The following is a 10712-nucleotide window of genomic DNA, read 5'->3' as shown; positions in this document are numbered from 1 at the left end:
CAGTGGAGACCATAAAAAGAGATCCTGCCTCAGACAAGGTAGGAGATAAGAACCAGTATGAAGGCTGCTCTCTGAGCTCCACATGTATTCTGTGGTAAATTGCACACTTACATTCACAAACACACAAATATGTACACCCATACCCCTCACTCATGTCCTCATATGCATCTACCCCTCTACCTCTCCCACCACACACACACACACACACACACACACACAGACATAATAAATCTTTCACACCTAGAAGTTTGTTTCATTATAAAATAAAGATGGATGTATACAGTGAAAATAAGGCATGTGTTAGACAGAAGGGCCTGGCTGGGAAGTGGAGCACTGGAAGACGGTAAAATGGTTGTCCTCGTGATCCAGCTTTCCATTCTTCAGTTTCACACTTCACCCTTCGAGACAGGTGACCACACCGTCCGCCACACTTGAATTTGCTTTGTAGTAAAGTCTACTGGGTTTTATTACCATGTCTTGTTGACATGAGATGAAGCTTTTGAGTTAAAAGAGTCATGAACAGCTTGCAGTTACATCTCAATTTGGAGGAGGGGAGAGACTTTGCTTTTAAATACTGGGAGTTGTAAACTGTCTTGTAGCAAATTTCATAAAGCCGCAAGCATTACTGTAAATAAAGTGAGCTCTCAAGTCAGTGACTTAAACCCACACTGGGAGATCAACTTTCAGAGTGAACTGTCAATTTTATCCTACAAATTCTGATGAGAGGTTAGTGGTTTTTTTTCTTTCTGTCTTTGAAGTCAGATTGTTCTCTTCTTTCCATCATGTCTGTCAGAAAGGAGGCATTTCTTCTCATCTGGGCTTGCCGTCTCTCTTTAGGCAATTAACACCTCGCCCCTGTCTCCCTCTGAGCACCACTTCTTTGTTGTTGTTCACATTCATCAATTTCTAAGTTTTTTTTTCTAAAACTCTAAGGGCTCTGACAGGTTAAACTGTATCCCGTTATTGATGATATTAAATCACACCTTGCGAAGTCGCTCTGCAGGCTTCAGTGTGGCTTTCTGACAGATTGAGAGGAAACATCATTATTTTTGCCTTTTTACGTTTCTGAGGAGGAGATAAAAAGAATGAGACTGAAAGTGTGTGTATGAGACAGACAGACAGACAGACAGAGAGAGACAGACAGACACAGACAAATTTGGGTGGGAAAGATACAATCTAAGGGGGAAAAGAAAGTTAGTTTCTTCAAAGCATTCTCTCATACACACTGACAAGAGGCATTTGAATCCACATGCGAAATGCATTTGTTAAAGAATCGTCACAACGGCCCTATTTTTAAGAGCTAAAAATCAAAATTTGAAACTAAATTTCCAAATACATGGCAAGTTAAGAATATGCTCTAGAGCAGTGGCTTTCAACCTTCCCAGTGCTGCGACCCTTTAATACAGTTCCTCATATTGCAGTGACTCTGCCAACCATAAAATTATTTTTGTTGCTACTTCATAACCGAATAGTTTGCTAGTACATATCAATATCTATGTTTTTTGATGGTCTCAGGCAACTCCTGTGAGATGGTCATCCTACTCCTAAAGGGGTTGCCACTCACCGATTGAGAACAGCTGGTATAATGTAATCTTTCTTTTTTTTCCTTACAAAAGAAAGCATTTAATTTGGGACTTGTTTACAGTTTAGTTCATGATCATCATGGTGGGAAATAGACAGGAAAGGCCCTGAAGCAGTAGCTGAGAACTTTATATCCTGATCTGCAGGGAACAGACACAGAAAGGAACTAAGCATTCAAACACGGTCCAAACTATCACAGTCCTCAACATGCGAAAGTAGAAACTGGCTTTTTACAATGAATCAACTAAAAACAAGGCTCTTTTGGAGTGAGAGAATGCCCTCCAGAGACACTAAAAGTCTAAGTGTCCAGCTACTTGCACTGGGCCACCTTAGCACACTTGCTTCCGCTCCACAGCTCTGTGACAGCTATGAGAACAGTTCATCATACTCTGTTACTGTCTGTGTGGTGAGGTCTTTCTAATGTCTCATTTCACTTGTACTTGTCTAAAGAATAAAGAAAACAAACATTCAAAATTGTCAACAAAGCTAAAGATTCCAACAAGCACAGCCACTGTCCTGTCTGTCTTTTCCCATTCGTCCTCCCTGGTCACCATCTTTCCTTTCTCACTTCATTCTTTGTCACATACACACAAATATATCTATAATGTATTTCAGAATTATGTTTCACTCAATATTTACTTTCAGCATTCATCACTATGGATATAATATATATATCTCCTTAGGCGACTTGATATGAAGACAGCACAGTTTTCAAATTAATTATGGGAAATAGGAAAACATTTCCATTCCAACGGGGTCAAAACCCACTGGTTGAGAACTGCTGGTGTAGTGTAATCCAATACAGTATTTAAGGAGGATGAAATAGGCTTACCTATTCAGGAAATAGTATTAGATGTAACCAAGCCAACTGCACAAGTGCTGTTCTAATACACTCATGTTTCCAGTGACATTCCTGTCCTTTACATCCATACAATTATTTATAGACTGTAACATGTAGTTACCCAAGCGGCAGGGTAAATGGTAGAAGAATGTTACAACTAATTGGATATATTCATGCATTTTAAAACATAAGGAGCATTTTGTATAAAGGCTTAAGTTTTCTAATTTTATAGTTCTTGTTTTCATAGAAGCACTCATGGAGAAGTTAACAGACTTTCACAGTGAGCACAGATCTCTAGAATGAGGACTGGGTATGCCTCTATACTGTGACTTGTGTGAGGCAATCTTGGATGTTTTTTCCTCATCTAGACTAGTCCCTATATTAACTGCTCAGAAAGCAAGCCACGCAAATTAAGAGTACCTGTGTCTTTGAAATAAAACGTAAGTAAAAATCAGGCCCTGATCAGAAAGAACTTGGTTAGTTTTTAGAAGTTTAGATTTTACTTGCTTTTCTTCAGCACACACACACACACACACACACACACACACACACACACACACACCTCAGTGAGTGAAATTCAATACTTTGGTTTCCAAGAGAGTTTTATTACCTACTGAGCAGGATAATTCTAGGAAAGAAGTAACTAACTGATGGGCAGTCCATTGCAATCTATCTACTAAATGAAGAAGTGGCTGGAGGATGGAGCTAGTCATGCTGTGTATATAGGAGTCTTACCACCTAGACCCAGGAAACCTCTGCATGGTTCAGCTGGTGCAACAGAGGCGCTCACTGTTGTTTCCACAAATCAAGTCTACAAGGCTATCTCTCCAAGTAGACTGGGAATTGAGTTATTAGTTCTTTTGTTCTGTATCTTTTCATTATTACTGTTGCTTGCAGTGCAGAGGGTCAAACCCCACACCTCTTCATGCTAGGTAACCTCCTACTGCAGAGCTATATCCCCACTCTCACTTCCATTTTCATTTTCATTTGGAGACAGTCATACTGTAAATCCCAGATGGGCTTCAAACTTGCTATCCTCCTGCCTTAGCCTTCAGAGTGCTGGGATTATAGGTAGGCACCAGATGCCTAGCTGTTCTACGTTTTTGTTTGTTTTTAACTTGGTCTCATTCTTTCCTTTCTCTCTGTCCACTGAGTTGATTTGGATAAGACACAGGCCGTGCTGACAAGTAGCTTACTCACTGCATTCTTTTTATATGGTACACAATTATACTTACTAAACTGATGCTTTGTTTCCAGCTGGGAGGGATCCAACCTTGAGTGAAAGGGACTAAATAGTGTAAGACAGAAAGGAGAGTGCCAGAGAAGCAGTCGATTCTGAGGTGAATTGTGATGTCATTTTCTCTACTCTCATGTGTCACCATCGTCATTATCACCGGGGTTACCATCTGTGAAGGTGAATCTTGGTGGTCAACCCAACAACACTTAGGGAAAGGAACCTCAACTGAAGAACTGCATCCATTAGGTTGGCCTGTGGGCAGAGTTGTAGGGCATTTTCTTGACTGCGTCCTTATGGGGGAGTGCCAGCCACTGGAGGTAGTACTTAGCTAGGCAGGGAGTCCTGGCCTGTATTTGAAAGACAGCTGAGCAGAAGCTAGATGCATTGTGACCTGGAAATTTAAACCAAATAAAACTCTTTCCTCCCAGAGTTGCTTTTGGTCAAGCATGGTATTTATCACAGCAACGGGAAGCAAACTAGGACAAACTTTAAAACTACCCATTATTTGGCACTTCAGTGGTTAACCTTGATTGCCAATTTCATGAGATTTTGAATCACCAAGGAAACAAATCTCTGGGTTAATCTGTGAGGGATTATCTTGTTATTGGGCTAATTGATGTGGGAAGACCCACCCTAATTGAAGACAGAACAATTCCACAGGATGGGTCTGGGCCTGAGCAAACAGGAGAAGTGAGCTGAGCATCCGTGTTCGTCACTTTATGCTTCCTGATGGATACATAACGACTACCACTTCCTGCCGCCATACATCCCCTGCCATGATGAACAGTATCCTCTGCAACTGTAAGACAAAAGTCCTTCTTTGTTGAAGTTTCTTCTTGTCAGGTTGCTTCCTTGTCAACACAAGAGAAGTAACTAATATAGAGACTGAGTAGGAGTCAGGAGCCAGGAGCCAGGAGCCAGGAGCTAGATACTGGGTGGGTTGTGTATTTTATTCTCCCACTTGTTGGAGAGGTGCTGTTATTCCTATTTGCATATATGAAGATTTTAGCCAATAAGGCTTAAGAAATTTATTCAAGGTCACAGTGGCTAAGAATTACCTTCCTTGTTTCTGAAGAAAATTGTCTCTTGTTAGAATTCAGTGTCTGGGCAGGAAAACAGACTGTGGAGGGATAATAAGGCAGTGGTCACAGACCGAAATCCTCCAACAACTCTTTTCCTTGGTGTACACAGCTTATTAGTTTACAGAGGACCCTTTGGCTTTTTTGAAAGCATGTATTGATTCCGTCGTGTGAGAAAATTTACAGACACAGTTTGTCAGCCTCAGATGCCATTGAAACCTCCCCTGCTTTGGCATGGGAAGGAAGGATACTTGTGAAAGGAAGGGCAAGTAATGTCATCATTTGGCCTCATTTGTGAAATGGATGGCTGTGTTCCTGACACAGAGAAAGATGCCCAAAGCCATCTGAAAGATGAAAGGGCTCAACTTAAAGCAGGATTGCTGCAAGATCACAACCTAAGCATCTAATATGTTAGTTCAGACAAAAGGACAGCAGAGAACTGCCAGATTCTTCACACTGAGATGGATAATTAGAATTTTAACGGCGTGGAGAGAAACTTTCTTTGCTCAAATCTCGGGAATTACTACATGCTACAGGAGAGAAAGTCTCTTTATTGGTTACAGATAGCGATGCTCTCTATGCAGGGACTATGATGTTTTTGTTTGCTCTCTAGGTATGCATATTTGCTGGACTCTATTGTAAAATTTCGTTTTCAAAGTTCCAGGCTGATTTCAGCATAAATAGTAACACTGAACTACCTTAGGTAAGGCATTCAAATAACATTCAGCTATTAGCTGAGCTAAAAACAAAGAACATAGTACATCAGTACTCCATCTCAGATATCACCTTGAGTTGAGGGTTTTGTTACTCTCATAACATACAGCCACTAGTCGAATCAAAAGCAAAAACAAAAACAAAAACAAAAACAAAAACAAAAACAACCAAAGAGATGTGGTGCATCAGTACTCCATCTCAGATATCGCCCTGGGTTGAGGATTTTGTTCCTCCCTAGTCTGAAGCAGCTGTTAGTCTGAGTAACTGGGTTATAAATACAAATGGATCAAGTGCCATTCTTTGGTCACACCCCAGGGGAATATTTTCTGCATCCTTCTGCTAATACCACCAATCATATTTGGAAATTATAAGGATGGATTTCCCGGGGGCAATCAGCTGCTGTGGAGAGCATGTTGAAATATAATAATTATGTTGAAATGTTGCTATTTCATACAGCGCTTTCCATAAATGTTTATATGCCACATAACCTTGAAAGTTGCATTTTGAGGTCTATACTAACAATGACAAAAAGCTTGATGCATAAAAAAAACCTCAGACTTGTTTTGCAGTTATGTAACCATAAATAGATACAACGTATGTGTGCAGTGCTGTTACCATACCAAAGGGTTAAGGTTTTGGGATGAGCCTGAAGGAGTTTGATTTTTCTCACTGCTTTGCCTTCTCTCTGGAAGCTGCCTCCCTTTGGTGGCAATACTTAGACATCCTTCGGACATAGAAAACTAGCAAGCATAGAGGACGTTCCTTCTTCACTCTTGCTGTAAACACCATGAAGAACTATGTAGGTATGAAGTTACATGTGCAATCTAGTGAAATTCTCATTTCCAATCCTATCTGGTGCATACCGATAAGCAAAGGAAAAGAAAAGAACAATGGAGCAACATATTGTGATACTGGAAATAGACTTCAAACACTAAGTTTTCGAACTTAGACTGTCTTCACCTGCTCATGTCTCATACAGTGCCCTTTCTACCACCTCCCATCTCGTCTTTGATCCTGCTACTTCAGAACTCTGGAGTAGAAATCTTGGTACTGGACCAACCCCTTTAAGAACAAACTAAAAGGTTCCTAAGAATCCAGTCCTGGAAAGAAGAAATGTAAATGACCATAACAAAAGTCACCTTTTGGAGGTCAGAGAGTAGGCTAGAGGGTGAGATGTTTGCTTTATGAGCATAAGGTCCAGAGTCTATATCCCCAGGACTCATGGAAAAGCCAGGCAAGCTGCATATAATATAGGAACTGGGAAGTAGAGACAAGGGATCCCTGGTACAGCTTGTTAGCTAGACAACAGAAGACCAGCTAGATCTAAGCACAGTGGAGGGCATACAGAAAGATACCTGTTGTCAATCTCTGGTTTCCATGTACACGTACGTGTGCACTTGTACACACATGCACTTGCATACAAGTAAACTCAGCCACACCCACCACACACACATGCATAGCTCCCTCCCCCCAAATATATATCATCATTTTGAGAAACTAAGTGGAGATTAACAGCAAAGATTTCTGGTAAGGATAGCAAGATTCTGGAACATTTAAAAGTGTGTCCTCATGTTACCCACCTGCTATACTAATGGAGCCTTGAAAGGTATCATCATTGCTACTGTGAAATCTGTAGAAAATGAATAGCCAACCAGACACTGGGAATGAAAAATGGATGGGTTTGGAGTCTTAATAATGGCAGTCCCCAGAGCAGTGTCATTGTTTGGCCTGCCTGGAAGCCTCAGGAGGAACTGCATGCTCAGGTGCTCAAGGCTGTTTTAATTTGGTCTGATAAAGAATTCATCCCATAGAGAGAGTATTCCAAAGTCTTTAGTCTTTAAAAATAGAAACTCAGGATGTAGAGAGATGGGTCTGACACGAAAACTTATTACACATGGAGAGGACCCGGGTTTGCTACAATGCAGCTCACAGCCATCTATAACTCCAGTTACAGTATATTTAACATCCCCTCATGAGCTCTACAGGCACCAAGCATGCATACAATAAATATATATATTCACATAAAATAAAATAAATACATCTTTAAAAAAATACCTAACTAAACCAAACAAAAACTTTTTAAAAAGACAATTATCAGTAGTTTTTTAATAACACAGCACTCTGAAAGACGAGTATCAACTGAAATTAACAAGCAGCTGACCCCAAACCAGACCAAAACAGGAAACAAAAACAAACACTAACTACCACCACCACCAAACTAATCAAAACAAATACCTTTTCCCAAAAATCTTAAAAACTGTGAAATAAGATCATTGTAGACTCATTATAGGATCATTAAATGGCTCTGATTCAGTCCTGGATTCTAAAAGGCTCCAGAAATTCCAATGAAATTCTAATAAAGTCAGAAAACAATTTTAGTCAAGGTTATAGTTAGAATCTGAAATGCCTTCCTAAGCGCCTATGTTCGAAAACTTGGTCTCCAGCTTGTGACACAAGTTTGGGGAGTAATGGAGCCTTTAGGAATACTGGGCCTAGCAGGTAGAAGTAGGTCCCTAAAGATAAACCTTTGAAGGTTATCCTTGGCCTGTAGTTACTATCCTGCTCTCTACTTCCTGTTTTACCACATGAACAGCCTCTATCTACCACACAGTTCCACAGCCATGAACTGTCTTCTTGGTTATATACTGAGAATCTTTGAAACTGTGAGTCCAAAGAAATCTTTTCTTTCTTGTTTCTGTCAGGCTTTATGGTCACGATACTATAAAAGTAATACAGTTAATAAATGAGTTCAACTATGTTGTAGGATAAAAGATCAAGTGTTGTATATACATTGAAAATGAAATTAAGGAAGCTATTCAATGTAGGAAGCAAATCAAGGAGAATGGCATTTTTAGACACATATTTAACATAAGAATTGTGGAACTACTGGAACAAGAGGATTATGAGATGGTAGAGAGATGAGAGAAGCAAGGGAGGAAATACAAGGATGGGTAGCTAAACATAAGGGCCATTTGAAAGGTCATGTGGAATTTAATAGTGTAGAAGATTCTTAAAATATATACATATATAAAGGCAATCTAAATGAAACTGCTAAATAATGGGGGACATGGAGCCCCATCTAGAAATCTCTAGTCACCAAATCAAGCTTCCAACTGGGAATGGGTTATGTTTAATTGAACTGTTGGTCAAGGGGTCCCTTTGGGGTGGATATTCAAACAACTCTGGCTATTGATGAGGCTATTTCTTGGTTTCACAAACTGACAGTAATGCCCTATTGCAGAAGACAATACCTTTTCAACTCTTTGAACACAGAGAAGTTCAGCGGGTACCTACATAGAGCCTTCACTCCTACAGACTCGTGTTTGTATACTGAAAGGTATTCTGTACTCTACCAAGGGAGAAAGATGAACATCAATTCAGCTACAAAACCTTCAATCAACAATGATGAACCACCTACAAGCTTCACTAGTGCAATAGTGGCATAAAGCTTGTGAGACTCACCAACCAACATCTAGCTTGATTTAGGGCCCATTCCATGAGATGGAACCCATTCACAACACCGCTCAGGTGGCCAAGAACCTAGGACTATATAGGCTGGAGACCTAGGTGAAAACCAAATACTACTGTTATCCTAAAGGAACACAGCAATAAACTGATTTCTAATGACAGAGCAGTGCCTTGCTCAGCCACCATCAGAGATGCTTCCTCCTGCAATAGATGAAAACAATTAAAAAGACCCACAGCCAGACACTGTGCAGTGAGTGACAAACTTTGGAAGATTCAGTCATAAATGGGATGTCTCCATCAAATATTTTCCTTCATTATGTCCCATAAGCTTGGGTATGTTATGGATTCATTTTCATTAAACTCTGAAAAGTCTTTAATTTCTTCCTTGACCAAGTTATCATTGAGTAGAGTGTTATTAAGCTTCTATGTGTATGTGGGCTTTCTATTGTTTATGTTGTTATTGAGGAGCAGCCTTAGTCCATGGTGATCTGATAGGATGCAAAGAATTATTTCAGTCTTCTTGTATCTGTTGAGGCCTGTTTTGTGACCAATTATATGCTCAGTTTTGGGGAAGGTATCATAAGGTGCTAAGAAGAAGGTAAGTCTTTTTGTTTTAGAATAAAATGTTCTATAGATATCTGTTAAATCCATTTGTTTCATAACTTTTGTTAGTGTCACCATGTCTTTGTTTAGTTTCTGTTTCCATGATCTGCCCATTGCAGAGAGTGGGATGTTGAAGTCTCCCACTATTATTGTGTGTTGTGTAATGTGTGCTTTGAGCTTTAGTAATGTTTCTTTTATGAATGTAGATGCCCTTGCATTTGGACCATAGAGGTTCAGAGTTGAGAGTTCATCTTGGTAGATTTTACCTTTGATGAGTATGAAGTGTCGTCCCTCATCTTTTTTGATCATTTTAGGTTGAACGTCAAATGTATTTGATATTAGAATGGCTACTCAAGCTTGTTTCTTGGGACCATTTGCTTGGAAAATTATTTTCCAGCCATTTATTCTGAGGTAGTGTCTGTCTTTGTCACTGAGGTGGTTTTCCTGTATGCAATAAAATTTTGGACCCTGTTTATGTATCCAGTCTGATAATCTTTGTCTTTTTATTGAGGAATTGAGTCCATTCATATTAATAGGTACTAAGAGAAAGTAATTGTTGCTTCCTGTTATTTTGTTGTTAGAGTTGGAATTCTGTTCATTGTCTATCTTCTTTTAGTTTTGTTGAAAGATTACTTTCTTGCTTTTTCTAGGATATAGTTTCCCTCCTTGTGTTGGAGTTTTCCATCTATTATCCTTTGAAGGGCTGGATTTGTGGAAAGATATTGTGTATATTTGGGTTTGTCATTGAATACCTTGGTTTCTCCATCTATGGTAATTAAGAGTTTTGCTGGGTATAGTAGCCTGGGCTGGCATTTGTGTTCTCTTAGGGTCTATATGAAATCAGCCCAGGATCTTCTAGCTTTCATAGTCTCTGGTGAGAAGTCTGGCGTAATTCTGATAGGCTTGCCTTTATATGTTACTTGACATTTTCCCCTCACTGCTTTTAATATTCTTTCTTTGTTTTGTGCATTTGTTGTTTTGAATATTATGTAACAGGAGGAATTTCTTTTCTGGTTCAAACTATCTGAAATTCTGTAGGCTTCTGTATGTTCATGGGCATCTCTCTTTTTAGGTTCAGGAAGTTTTCTTCTATAATTTTGTTGAAGATATTTACTGGCCTGTTAAGTTGGAAGTCTTCACTCTCTTCTATACCTATTATCCTTAGGTTTGGTCTTCTCATTGTGTCCTG

General features: G+C 39.5%; 1 long non-coding RNA gene across 1 annotated transcript; it reads right to left on the bottom strand.

Moving 5' to 3' along the window:
- Positions 1–237: 237 nt before the first annotated feature.
- On the bottom strand, positions 238–4209 carry LOC116099291. The gene is made up of 2 exons (XR_004122192.1): positions 3658–4209; positions 238–1065 (listed from the first exon to the last, which is right to left on the bottom strand). It is a non-coding gene; the product is annotated as an uncharacterized LOC116099291 (long non-coding RNA).
- Between the last annotated feature and the right edge of the window lie 6503 nt (positions 4210–10712).

This window comes from Mastomys coucha, unplaced genomic scaffold (genome assembly GCF_008632895.1).
Source record: "Mastomys coucha isolate ucsf_1 unplaced genomic scaffold, UCSF_Mcou_1 pScaffold20, whole genome shotgun sequence".
Taxonomy (NCBI): Eukaryota; Metazoa; Chordata; class Mammalia; order Rodentia; family Muridae; genus Mastomys; species Mastomys coucha.
The sequence above is the reverse complement of the archived record's forward strand: the minus strand, read 5'-3'. Positions and strand labels throughout refer to the sequence as shown.